The 14751-nt window shown below is 45.6% G+C and overlaps 1 protein-coding gene across 1 annotated transcript in view; it reads right to left on the bottom strand.

Annotated features, from left to right (window-relative positions):
* LOC124795569 overlaps nt 1–14751 on the bottom strand; it is a 286431-nt gene that overhangs the window by 64278 nt on the left and 207402 nt on the right. The gene's annotated exons all lie outside the window — the stretch shown is intronic.

Below are 14751 nucleotides of genomic sequence, written 5' to 3'. Positions count from 1 at the left end.
CGATAGCTATGGAAGTATTCATTGTATTGAATCATTTCTGTATCAGTATAACAAACTGTTTGACTTTTACGTTAAGGATACATTGTTAACACTGTGTACTGTTGGCCATAAAATGCATTTCAGCGCCATTTCGATTTCATGAAGGCAGATACAGCAGTCAAGACTTGGTTGTCTATTGGAGTTGTCTCTAATATTTACTCAAACTGTAAACACCTGCTGCTTGAAATAGATGATGTTCTAGAAAGAGCTGAAGATGAAATGAAATGTGCGTTAAATTCGTACATTTTCAATGTGTTACAGCATAAAAGTTCACTATAAATACTTAATAGTAAATTAGTATCTATAATATTCTGTTCCACTCGTCCTATCATTCCTTCCGTAATAAATTACAATGAGCAGATGTGGAAATATTTTGTGGCTACACTTACGTGAGATGAAATGTAAATGACAAGAGAGTACAGTATTCACAGAGGTGGTATATTATGCACTGTGTGTGTGTGTGTGTGTGTGTGTGTGTGTGTGTGTGTGTGTGTGTGTGTGTCTGTGGTGTGCATGCAATTCAGAGACACACATCTTTCACTTCCATTTTTATGCTTTATAGTAATAATATTACGCTAGTTAAATACAACTATGCAGGTGTATGCAAATGTCTTTTATCTTCTCGAACATAATTCAGGATATAGTGCAACGTGAAACCGTTTCTAAGCATTATAATGATATTACCCTGATGAAATGCAGAGGGTTGCACGTGTATGCATATATCTTTGACTTTCATGCATATAATGTGTATCTTGGATATTCTGATGAAGCTTCTGTAATTTTATACAGCTTATTTTTTAATTTGGCACCACTTTTATGCATTATTTTAATTTTTCCATGGAGACTAGCTGAAGAGGGGGTGGGAGTACAAACCTGAACTGGACTTGCTGGATTTTTTAATCTACTTTACTTATTTGCTTATTGAAACCAAATTCTAACTGGCTGCCTCATTCTAATACTAAACTGTCATTGACTGGAGGGGGGGATAGCCTTTTAGGTCCCCACTAGCAACTCTGGGTTTATCCTGCCATCTTGCATTTTGATTGGCTGCTTTATTTTAATATTAGCCTGTGATTAGCTTAAGAGGGGCGTAGGGAGAGAGTCTAGATTGTTGTCATCACTGTGCAAGGACGAACTCACTGATATGGCAGCGCCATCTTGAAGACGTAATGGATTTAAGGTCAATGCCCCTGCCCCTTCATGTAGGGAACCCATACTGACACTTGCACACTTCAAGGTCATTTAAGTGCAAAGTGGGCAGGGCTCACCATAGGTATCCTATTGTAATTGGGTAACGTACTATGAACAGCATAATGAACACATTATCATATCCAAGATAGACATGAAGCCCACACACATCACTATAGTAGAAGATTATATGCCAACTTGTTCAACGGCTGATTCAGAAATTGAAAGAATGTATCACAAGATAAATGGAATTACTTAGGTAGCTACAGGAGACAAAATTTAGTTGTGACAGATGACTTGAATTCGATAGTAGCAAAAGGAAGAGGAGGAGAATTTTTGGAGGACATGGGCCAGAGAAAAGGAAATAAAGAGGAATCTACCTGCAAGAAATTTGTGCAGAACATAATTTAATCATCACTAACACTTGGTTTAAGAATCATGAAAGAATGTTGTGTACGTGGAACAGACCTAGGGACATTGGGAGGTTTCAGATTGGTTGTATAGTGCTAAGACAGAGATTTTGACTCTAGGTTATAAACTGAATATATTTTCAGGGGCAGAGGTGGGCTCTGGTCATAATTTATTCGCTACAGACTGCATAACAGAACTGAATAAATTGCAAAAAGGTAGGAAATTAAGAAGATATGGCCTAGATTAGTTGAAAGAAACAAAGGTAGTTGAGAGTTTCAAAAGGGGTATTTGGCGTCGTCGGACTAAAGCAGGGGAAACGAACACAACACGAGTCCAATGGGCAGATGTAAGAGATGAAATAGTGAAAATGGCAAAGGATCACGTAGGTAGAAAAACAAGATCTAGTAGAAATTTTTGGCTTACACATGAGATGCTGAATTCAATTGACGGGAGGGGAAAATATAAGATACAGCAAATGAAGCAGGCAAAAGGTAATAGGGATTTCTGAAAAATGAGACTGTTATAAAATGCAAACTGCCTGAGCAAGATTAAAATTAGAGAGACATTTGGAAAAAAGTTAAGCTGTTGCATAAATATTAAGGACACATATAGCAATCCAGTAGCAAATAAAGAAAGGAAATCCAAAAAGTGGAAGGAATACATAGAGGGACTTAAGAGAAACAAACTTATAGAAAGAGAAGAGGAAGTAGGTGAACGTGAGGTGTGAGACATAATACTGCGAAAAGAATTCCACAGAGCAATTAAAGATGTAAGTACTAGAAACAAGGCTCCTGCAGTAGATGATGTTCCATGGATCTGCTGAGATCCTTGGGCTAGCCAGGCATTACAGAAATATTATACCAGGTGTGCAAGAAATATGATGCAAAAAATACCCTCAGAATTGAGAAAGGAGAGTAATAATTGCAATTGCAAACAAAGTAGGTGCCGGCAGCTATGAATACTTCTGAACCATAGTTTAATCAGTCGTTATTGTAAAATATTGACATGAATTACACTGTGTGACAAAAAAAAAGTGAATCGCTCAGAATATGGATATGGTTTCTGTTGCAGTTCTCTCTGTTAGGCACAATGGCCGCCAGAGTGCATCAGTGTTTTTCTTGTTTAGTGTTGTTACCAGGAGTGGTAACAACACTAAATTACAAGGAGCGTGTACAGCCCCATGTGTTGAGAGATCACTGTGAAGGAAACAGAGAGGCCGTGTACTTGTTTGAGACAGCGTTATTAGCACTTGACAGCGTTTCAGAGGTGCCTCATTGTGGGTCTCCATTTGGCTGGCAGGTCTGATCATGCAATAATCGGATTTGTGGGGCACTCGGATGGGCCAGCGGCCTGATGCTGGAATGCATGGCAACGTGAGACGAGGCAGAGTCATCATTGAGGTTCCAGTCGACCACACCTGACCAACAAAATGGAGGATCACCGTACTCTGCACCATCCACTTCGTAAATCCTCCACACGTTCCTAAGACATCTGAGAACAAGTAACGCACACCGTGCAACATTCTGCGTCACCACACATCACTGAGTAGGGAGTTACCACACAGAGTGTAGGCTGCTGTTAACACCACAACGCAAATGGCTGCCTCTGGAGTGGTGAGATGACTGGGAAACGTGAACTGCTGCTGAGTGGCATCGCATTATGTTCAGTGATGGACCACGCTTCTGCGCTGCCCCAAATGGCTACTGTCAGCGACCTTAGGAAAGATCTCAATCTTCCAATCTTTTGGAGAGTCAGCTGGCATCATGGACTGAGGAACCATCAGGTATGACTTCAGGTCACTACTCGAAGTGCTGAAGGAACTCTGACAGCACAATGGTATACCATTCCAAATGGCAAATATACCTTAATACACTGAAGTGCCAAAGAAACTGGTATAGGCATGCATATTCAAATACAGAGATATGTAAACAGGCAGAATACGGCGCTGCGGTCGGCAACGTCTATATATCAGACAACAAGAGTCTGGAGGCATCTCCGAGGTAGCGATGAAGTGGGAATTTTCCCATACGACCATATCACGAGTGTACTGTGAATATCAGGAATCCGGTAAGGCATAAAAACTCTGACATGACTGCGGCCGGAAAAAGTTCCTGTAACAACAGAACCAATGACGACTGAAGATAATCGTTCAACATAACAGAAGTGCAACCCTTCGGCAAATTGCTGCAGATTTCAATTCTGGGCCATCAACAAGTGTCGGCGTACAAACCATTGAACGAAACATCATAGATATTGACTTTTGGAACCAGAGGTCCACTCGTTTACCCTTGATGAATGCAAGACACAAAGCCTTATGCTTCACCTGGGACCTCAACACCGACATTGGACTACTGATGACTGGAAACATGTTGCTGGTCAGACAAGTCTCGTTTCAAATTGCATCAAGCAGATGGACATGCATGGGCATGAAGACAACCTCATGAACCCAGGGACCCTGCATGTCAGCGGGGGACTATTCAAGCTGCTGGACACTCTCTAAAGGAGTGGGGCGTCTGCAGTTGCAGTGATATGGGACCCGTGATACGTATAGGTACACCTCTGACAGGTGACACGTAAGTATGCTGTCTGACCACCTGCATCCATTCATGTCCTCTGTGCATTCCGACGAACTTCAGCAATTCCAGGAGAACAATGCGACACCTCATACGTCCAGAATTGCTACAGAGTGGCTTCAGAGGAGCACTCTTCTGAGTTTAAACACTTCCACTGGCCACCAAACTCCCTGGACATGAACATTGTTGAGCATATCTGGGATGCCTTGCAACGTGCTGCTCAGAAGAGATCTCCACCCCCTCGTACTCTTACGGAATTATGGACAGGCCTGCAGGATTCATGGTGTCAGTTCCCTCCAGCAGTACTGCAGACATTGGTCGAGTCCATGCCACATCATGTTGCGACACTTCTGTGTGATCGCGGGGGCCCTGCTTGATATTAGGCAGGTATGCTAGTTTCTTTGGCCTTTACACGTAGTATTTGTAGATTTAGAGAAAGCTTTCCTTCAATGTCGACTGGACTACCGCTTTGCAGTTTAGACCTTAGCATAAAATACACTGAGGCGACAAAAGTCATGGGATACCTCCTAATATCATATCGGATCTTCTTTTCCCCAGTGTAGTGCAGCAAGTCGACATGGCGTGGAAATAAGTCGTTGGAAGTCCCCTGCAGAAAAATTGAGCCGTGTTGCCGCTATAGACGTCCATAATTGCCGAAGTGCCTCTTGTGGAGTATCTTATGCACAAACTGACATGTCCATTACGTACCACAACTGTTTGATGGGATTCATGTTGGACTATCTTGAGGGCCACATCATCCACTCGCATTGTCCCGAACGTTCTACAAAGCAATCACGAACAACTGTGGCAGATGACAAGGTGCATTGTCATCCATAAAAATTCCAACGCTCTTAGGGAACATGGAGTCCATGAGTGACTGCTAATGGTCTCAAAGTAACCGAACATAACCATTTCCAAACAATGATCGGTCAAGCTGGACCAGAGAACCCAGTCAATAATCCATGTAAACTGAGCCCCCACCATTATAGAGCCACCATCAGCTTGGACAATGCCTCGTTGACAACTTGGGTTCATGGCTTCGTGGGTTCGAACCCTACCATCAGTTCTCACCAACTGAAATCGCCATACCTTGGTTTTCCAGTCTAGGGTACAACTGATGTGGTCACGAGCCCAGGACAGTCGCTGCAGGCGATCTCGAGCTGTTAGCAAAGGCACTCGCATCGGCTTTCTGCTGCCATAGCCCATTAACGCCAAATTTCGCCGCACTATCCTAACGGATACGTTAGTCATACGTCGCACATTGATTTCTGTGGTTATTTCACGCAGCGTTGCTGTCCTAGTAAGTGAAGTGGAAGCGGCCATACATCAAATGAAGGAAGGGAATGCAGGTGGGCCAGATGGCATACAAGCAGAATTCCTCAGACTACTCAATAAAGAAAATGTGAAAATGATCACAGAAATACACTCCTGGAAATTGAAATAAGAACACCGTGAGTTCATTGTCCCAGGAAGGGGAAACTTTATTGACACATTCCTGGGGTCAGATACATCACATGATCACACTGACAGAGCCACAGGCACATAGACACAGGCAACAGAGCATGCACAATGTCGGCACTAGTACAGTGTATATCCACCTTTCGCAGCAATGCAGGCTGCTATTCTCCCATGGAGACGATCGTAGAGATGCTGGATGTAGTCCTGTGGAACGGCTTGCCATGCCATTTCCACCTGGCGCCTCAGTTGGACCAGCGTTCGTGCTGGACGTGCAGACCGCGTGAGACGACGCTTCATCCAGTCCCAAACATGCTCAATGGGGGACAGATCCGGAGATCTTGCTGGCCAGGGTAGTTGACTTACACCTTCTAGAGCACGTTGGGTGGCACGGGATACATGCGGACGTGCATTGTCCTGTTGGAACAGCAAGTTCCCTTGCCAGTCTAGGAATGGTAGAACGATGGGTTCGATGACGGTTTGGATGTACCGTGCACTATTCAGTGTCCCCTCGACGATCACCAGTGGTGTACGGCCAGTGTAGGAGATCGCTCCCCACACCATGATGCCGGGTGTTGGCCCTGTGTGCCTCGGTCGTATGCAGTCCTGATTGTGGCGCTCACCTGCACGGCGCCAAACACGCTTACGACCATCATTGACACCAAGGCAGAAGCGACTCTCATCGCTGAAGACGACACGTCTCCATTCGTCCCTCCATTCACGCCTGTCGCAACACCACTGGAGGCGGGCTGCACGATGTTGGGGCGTGAGCGGAAGACGGCCTAACGGTGTGCGGGACCGTAGCCCAGCTTCATGGAGACGGTTGCGAATGGTCCTCGCCGATACCCCAGGAGCAACAGTGTCCCTAATTCGCTGGGAAGTGGCGGTGCGGTCCCCTACGGCACTGCGTAGGATCCTACGGTCTTGGCGTGCATCCGTGCGTCGCTGCGGTCCGGTCCCAGGTCGACGGGCACGTGCACCTTCCGCCGACCACTGGCGACAACATCGATGTACTGTGGAGACCTCACGCCCCACGTGTTGAGCAATTCGGCGGTACGTCCACCCCGCCTCCCGCATGCCCACTATACGCCCTCGCTCAAAGTCCGCCAACTGCACATACGGTTCACGTCCACGCTGTCGCAGCATGCTACCAGTGTTAAAGACTGCGATGGAGCTCCGTATGCCACGGCAAACTGGCTGACACTGACGGCGGCGGTGCACAAATGCTGCGCAGCTAGCGCCATTCGACGGCCAACACCGCGGTTCCTGGTGTGTCCGTCCGCTGTGCCGTGCGTGTGATCATTGCTTGTACAGCCCTCTCGCAGTGTCAGGAGCAAGTATGGTGGGTCTGACACACCGGTGTCAATGTGTTCTTTTTTCCATTTCCAGGAGTGTATTTAACCACATTTACTCATTGGGCAAAATCCCTCCAAAATGGCTTACATCAGGGTTCATTGCTCTACCTAAGAAACCGAAAGCCAAAGTATATGGGGACTACCATACCATCAGTTTAATGACCCAACTGCTAAAACTGTTTCTTAAAGTGATCCACAAGTGGTTATACAAGATTTGTGAAGATCAAATAGCGCCCAATCAGTTCGAGTTTCTACATGCAGTTGGCGCAAGAGAAGCAGTATTTTGTGTACAAGTATTGTTCCAAAGATGTAGGGACATCAATTGTGATGTATTTGCTTGCCTCATAGATTATCAGAAGGCATTTGATCGTGTGAAGCATGAACAAATGATAGAAGTACTAAAGAAAACAGGAATTGATGGGAAAGATCTAAGAATAATATCCAATTTATGCTGGAATCGATCTGCAGTCATGAGAATAGATCAAGTCCAATCAGAACAAGTGAGAATACGACGTGGCGTCAGGCAGGACTGTATAATATCACCGATACTCTTTAACCCGTATTCAGAACACATATTCAAAGAAGCCTTAGTTGACGTGGAAGAAGGAATCTCAGTGAATGGGGTCACACTCAACAATTTTCGTTACGCAGATGACACCGTGGTGTTTGCGGATACAATGGTAGGGCTGCAGAAGCTCATAAACAAAATTTCTGAGACAAGTAAGAAACACAGCTTGGACATCAACGCAAACAAAGCAAAATTTATGATCATCAACAGGAAGAACATTCGAGGTGTGAATCTGTACATGAATGGCACAAGCATAGAGCGAGTTTCACAGTACCCATATCTGGACACCATCATTAACGAAGCGTGGGACAACTCGCAATAGATAAAGTGTCGTATCGGGAAGGCGTGGAGTGTTTTCAGCGCGATGAACTCAGCCTTAAAGAGTCACGATATTACCATGAACACAAAAATGCGGCTACTTAGTTGCTATGTGTTCTCTGTTCTCTTATACAATGTGGAAACATGGACCCTTACACAGGCAACGACTGCGAGAGTCCAAGCCTTTGAACTCTGGTTATACAGAAGTATGTTGAGAATTTCATGGACTCAAAAAGTGACAAACGTCGAGGTTCTACGTCGAGTTAACAAAAGCCCAGAGCTGATCAACGTCATCAAGTGCCACAAACCACAATACCTTGGCCACTTCATGATGAATCAGAAAAGATATGAGCTGTTTCAACGTATCGTCATCATCATCATCATCATCATCACCATCATCATCATCATCATCATAATATAAGACTGATTATGCCTTTCAGCGTTCAGTCTAGAGCATAGCCCCCCTTATAAAATTCCTCCATGATCCCCTATTCACTGCTAACATTGGTGCCTCTTCTGATGTTAAGGCTATTACTTCAAAATCATTCTTAACTGAATCCAGGTACCTTCTCCTTGGTCTGCCCCGACTCCTCCTACCCTCTACTGCTGAACCCATGAGTCTCTTGGGTAACCTTGCTTCTCCCATGCGTGTAACATGACCCCACCATCTAAGCCTGTTCGCCCTGACTGCTACATCTATAGAGTTCATTCCCAGTTTTCCTTTGATTTCCTCATTGTGGACACCCTCCTGCCATTGTCCCCATCTACTAGTACCTGCAATCACCCTAGCTACTTTCATATCCGTAACCTCAACCTTGTTGATAAGGTAACCTGAATCCACCCAGCTTTCGCTCCCATACAACAAAGTTGGTCGAAAGATAGAAAGGTGCACAGATAACTTAGTCTTGGTACTGACTTCCTTCTTGCAGAAGAGAGTAGATCGTAGCTCAGGGGTCACTGCATTAGCTTTGCTACACCTCGCTTCCAGTTCTTTCACTACGTATCGTACAAGGAAAAATCGAGGGAAAGAGACCTCTGGAACGAAGAAGAATTTCCTGGCTCGAGAACCTTAGATCTTCAATAAAAATAGTACCAATCGCCGTTATGTAGGTTTATTTCTAGGCAACCAGTTTCATCGTTGCACTACGTCATCTTCAGGCCTAAACTGCTCCAATCCAGTAACCTTCGTGTTACAAATATAGCAATGCCTTCAAAAGGTCTCGTTATAGCTACTGTCGTTGCTGATTGTTGTCCAGCGAGCACGTATGCCCGTAACAGCTGTTACGAGACCAGTTAAAGGCACTGCTATATTTGTAACACGAAGGATACTGGACTGGAGCGGTTTAGGCCTGAAGATGACGTAGTGTAACGTTGAAACTGGTTGCCTAGAAATAAACCTATATAACGGCGATTGGTATTACTTTTATTGAACATTGAACAACCGTAGTCCCACACTCCACTATGAGGTGGAGTTACATACCTTAGATCTTGGTTTAATATTAGCTCTGAAGAACTGTTCCGCATTGCAACTGATAATGACAATAGCCGTGATAATCGCCAACGTCCGAAGCTGACAGGCACGCTAAGAAGAAGAAGTTACTTGTCTGTTAGCACTGACAACTCTATGTAAACACCGCTGCTCGCTGTCGTCTGGTGAAGGCTGTCCGCCATTGTGTTGATTGTGGTGACAGGCAATGCCCAAAGTGTGGTATTCTCGTGACGCTCTTGACAATGTGGATCTCGGAATATTTAATTCCCCAACGATTTCCGAAATGGAATGTCCCATGCGTCTAGCTCCAACTACCATTCGGCGTTCTAACTCTTTTAATTCCCGTCATGCCATCATAATAACGTCGGAAACCTTTTCGCATGAATCGCCTGAGTACAAATGACAGCTCCGCCAATGCACTGTCTTTTTATACTTCGTGTACGCGATAGTAGCACCATCTGTGTACGTGCATACAGCTATCCCATGACTTTGGCCGTCTCAGTATACAGGGATACGATTATTACTGACAACTTCTGCAGAAGCCAAACTGCAGTTGTAACGGTTGAAGGACATCAGAGGGAAACAGTAATTGAGGAAGGAGTGATTTAAATTTCACAGAGGATAAATGAAAAGTTTGCGTTTTGCCACTGACACTGTAATTCTGCCAGCGGCAGCAAACGACTTGGAGCATCATTTGAATGAAATGGATTGTGTTCTGAAAATGACTGTAAGATGTCTGGTACCTCCCGCCGCGGAAGTCGAACATGCGCCAGAACAAATGGACGTGGTCAGCCCATAGAGGGCTCCGCCTCCGCCTCCGCGGCGGCTATTCCGCGCAGCGGCTCTCGCGCAGCGAGGGCGCCACCGCTAAGCCACGTGCAGACAGCGGCCGATAGCCGCTCCCTCCGGTTTCGTATATAGGGACCCGCTCTGCCCTAGTCCATCTCCCACCCCACGTGTCTCCTGCCTCTTCGTGAACCCACGGTTGCCCCTCCTCTGTTCATCCCGCCGCTTCCCCAGCTGCCCCATGCTCTCCCCTCCTTTTCCATCCTCTCTGACCTTTCTCTCGGCAAGTCCCACCTGGCAGTTTTATTCTTCGTCGTGTGTGCTCCAAGTGGGTTTTAAGTGTGTTGTTTCGGAGTGTTTTTAATACTGTGGCCAACTTTTAACCTGTGCATGCGCATTCAGTGTCTTCTCTGTGTTTTAAGAATCGCCAACTGTGTTTTTTAACTTTCTGGTGACTTTTTTAACTGTCCCCCATGAACGTCTACATGTCACTGTATTTTTACCTCCATTTTCTCCCCTTACTCTGTTTTATGTTCCCCTTTTCATCTCCTTATGTATGTATCATTTTATTCTTGTTTTAGTTGTCGTGTCACTCGGCTGAAGAGCGGCGGATTGTGCCGCTGACGGCCCTCCCCCGCCCCTATGGGGCAGGGGAATGAAATCACAATAAAGAACAAAAAAACCTTAGTCCAGTCAGTCTGGTACTCGCTCTGGATTTCGTTTCTATCTCGGCGGTAGTGCGTTCTGGTCGTTGCTCGTTGTTGACATTTGCGTGGCTCTGGTTCCGAGTGGATTTACGTTTGGTGTTTGGTGTTCCGGTTTCCACAAGCCTCCATTGTTTATCGCTTCCTCGTTGTGTCGCTCATCGTCGGTCGTGGTCGGTTGTTGTCAGTTGTCGTTGGTCTGTCGTCCAACTCGGCCTGTGTTTACCCGGTGGTGCGTGCTCCACCGCCGGCGGCTTTCCCCGCCTGGCGGCTCCGATCCGCAGCCCGAGGCGTTCCCGCAGTTGGTTTTGGTTACTACAAGATGAACACCAACAAAAGTAGGACAAGGGTAATGAACTGTAGTCGAATTAAGTTAGGCAATGTTGTGAGAATTGTATTAGGAAATGAGATACTGAAAGTAGTACTGAAACACGTATGATAAGTACTTCAGACAAGAAGGGAAAAGAATCTTTTGAAATGTTGTGCAACAGAAGAGTGCTGAAATTAGGTGGTTGGATCACTACTGTGAAGGTACTAAACTAAACTGAGGAAAAAATACATTAATAGGGCAAACCCTGAGGGATCAAGGAATCGTCAGTTTGGTGCGGGAGTAAAGTGTGTGAAAGCAGTTCTTGAGGGAGACCAAACTGTGATTACAGTAAGGGGACCCAGAAAGATGTACGTTGCAGCTGTTATGCAGAGATGAAGAGTCTTGCACAGAGCAGACTAGCTTAGAGAGCGGCATCAAACCAGTCTTCAGACTGAAGACAACAACAAAAGCATCCTTTCTACACCATAGGTTCGGGGTGCCCGTTAGACAGTAGGTCAATCTACTACAGGCCTGGGTAGGGCAGTTGAAAGGTTAGAGGGAAGCAAAGACGTAGCACCTCCGAATCGACCATTCGTACTAAAGCACTGTGGTCACTATTACTATCGCTTTCAAATCAACTTTGGGGTTGACGAGAACTTTACTTTAACTAATTAACAAAAGTATTCCACAGAAGAAGATGGCAGCTAAAATTTACGAAGGGCCATCCACGCACTGTGTTCGTTCGTGAAATGCAGCAAAGTTTAGTAATAATGCGTATCTGCGTCGAGTTGGAGCCAACCAACGACAGGATAGTATGTGGTAACTAATGAATAGCTCTTTACTAGATAAGTATTTACGCCGATTTTTTCGCACTGTCTGTGTTGAATTTGATTTCCCTCTAAGGCGGAATCTATGTTGTGGTGACAGGCTGGTTTGTAGTGTTGCCAAAGTTATAAGTTAGGGGGGGTTGGGTTGTTTCGGGGAGGAGACCAGACAGCGAGGTCATAGGTCTCATCGCTTCACGGAAGGACGGGGAAGGAAATCGGCCTTGCCCTTTCAAAGGAACCATCCCGGCATTTACCTGGAGTGATTTAGGGAAATCACGGAAAACCTAAATCAGGATGGCCGGACGCGGGATTGAACCGTCGTCCTCCCGAATGCGAGTCCAGTGTGCTAGCCACTACCTCGCTAGGTATAAGTTGGGCTGGAATGTGACAATATGGTTGTGTGCTATCGCAGCCAACAAACGCGGAAGTGAAATCTGGGTTGAGGTGACAGATTGATCTGCAGCACATCTTGGAAGACAACAGTCTGGTCGTGAGGTGACGAAGCAAACAAATTTGAAAATCAAATCTTGTTTGAGGTCACTGACTGACCTGTAGCCTATCGCCAGGTCTGGGTTAGGCTGGAAGATGACAGTTTGGTTGTGAGTTGGCGAAGCCAACAAATGTGGAAGTGAATATTAAGTTCTGGCAACAGATTGAGCTGTAGCGTAACCCAAGATCTAGGGTATGGTGCAAGGAGTCAAGTGAGTTGACGAAGCCAACCAAGGTAAATGTGAAATCTTTATTGATGTGACTCCTTGATTTGCTGCGTGGAATCAAGTGTATGTGAGCCTAGAAGATGATCGTTTCGTTTTCCATTACGTTAATTGCCTGCTGAGTTCTGCAGTGTATACATCAGTAACAGAAACTCAAAGGTGCGACAAAATGAGTAAGTGAAAACTCAGTGTTAAATCGTTTATTACGGATTTGTATGTGTATTTTTCACTGTACTCTTCCACCTGGTATGTTAGAGTTACTATAACGTTAAATACTCAATACCTCTCCTGCGATCAAAACGAAAACTTCGTTACGTCATTGTCTATGCAAGTGAGTTGTTTCGCCGTCATAACTTCCCATAATTACTTTATGCGGATAAGTTACAGCTTGAGGTTACAGTGCGGACAGTCCCTCGTAAAGTTTTGCCCAAGATAACAATCAACCTACATCATATAGCAACTTAAATATCGAGAGGTTTCCCTTAAATATTAGTACCGCATAAAAACTAAACTCCGCCCAAACAGGCCTAAAGGCCCAACGGTACCGACCGGCCGCCGTGTCATCCTCAGCCCACAGGCGTGACTGGATGCAGATATGGACGTGCATGTGGTCAGCACACCGCTCTCCCAGTCATATGTGAGTTTACGGGACCGGAACCGCTACTTCTCAATCAAGTACCTCATCAGGTTGCCTCATAAGGGATGAGCGCATGCCCCTTGCCAACAGCACTTGGCGGGCCGGATGGTCACCCATCCAAGTGCTAGCCCAGGCCGACAGTGCTGAACTTCGATGATCTGACGCGAACCGGTAAGGCCGTAATAGTACCACTTAATTAACAATTAAATGGAAATATTAATACAATTTAAATTTTGATATGCTAATAAAGTTTCGATTCAAGGAAACTTTATGCCCGAAATTCTCATGTTTAACGTTGTTGGAGTGACCAAGGGGAGCTATCAACAACATCCCCAGGTTCAGGAGTCACTGTATCCAAAATCACAGCTTGATGGCATTATCTGTTAATTCATTAATTGAAATCCAAAGATGGCGGCTAGTGAGTTGGAGGCAACTTCTTAAAGGCTTTCCTTCTCCCGCGCACAGTGGCTGCCGACCGGGTGCAGATGCAATGGTACCATGGAGGGTGGTTGTGGGAAGGTGGCGCCATTATTTCGGTGTAGGTGAGCCGTCCTGCATGGGACAAACAAGATGGACTGCTAGTAGAAGAGCGAGTAGTCTGTGGCGTTAGTCCCTGTCTACCTCACGATACAGACTGATGTGCATGCTTAGCAAGTTTTGGCAAGCCCAGAGAGTCAAACATTCTGCTGCACATGAAAACATCACTACCCACGTTGCGGCGTTATTAATAATTCATCTCTGTCAATGCAAGATGGCGACTCCTACTCTGCAGAATTCACAGAGCAACCAGGTAGGGGAACGTACATTGGCAGTCCTCCATATGAATTATCACTCTTCCTATGTTCATCCACTTATAGGCACCTCCACATTGGGAATTAGACGTCCTGTGTGTTCACCTTACGTCAGAGGTAGACTGGCCAAACGCGTTTATTGTTGCGGTAACCATCTTTCTACACACATCAAAAAAGGTTTTGCAGCACCATACAGCGAGACCTTCAGAGGTGGTGGTCCAGATTGCTGTACACACCGGTACCTCTAATACCCAGTAGCACGTCCTCTTGCGTTAATGCATACCTGTATTCGTCGTGGCATACTAACCATAAGTTCATCAAGGCACTGTTGGTCCAGATTGTCCCACTCCTCAACAGCGATTCGGTGTAGATCCTTCAGAGTGGTTGGTGGGTCACGTCGTCCATAAACAGTCTTTTTCAATCTATCTCAGGCATGTTCGATAGGGTTCATGTCTGGAGAACATGCTCGCCACTCTAGTCGAGCGATGTTGTTATCCTGAAGCAAGTCATTCACAAGATGTGTACAATGGGGTGCGAATTGTCGTCCATGAAGACAAATGCCTCGCCAATATGCTGCCGATACGGTT

Source organism: Schistocerca piceifrons, chromosome 4 (assembly GCF_021461385.2).
Source record: "Schistocerca piceifrons isolate TAMUIC-IGC-003096 chromosome 4, iqSchPice1.1, whole genome shotgun sequence".
NCBI lineage: Eukaryota > Metazoa > Arthropoda > Insecta > Orthoptera > Acrididae > Schistocerca > Schistocerca piceifrons.
This window is presented reverse-complemented; position numbering and strand designations above follow the sequence as displayed.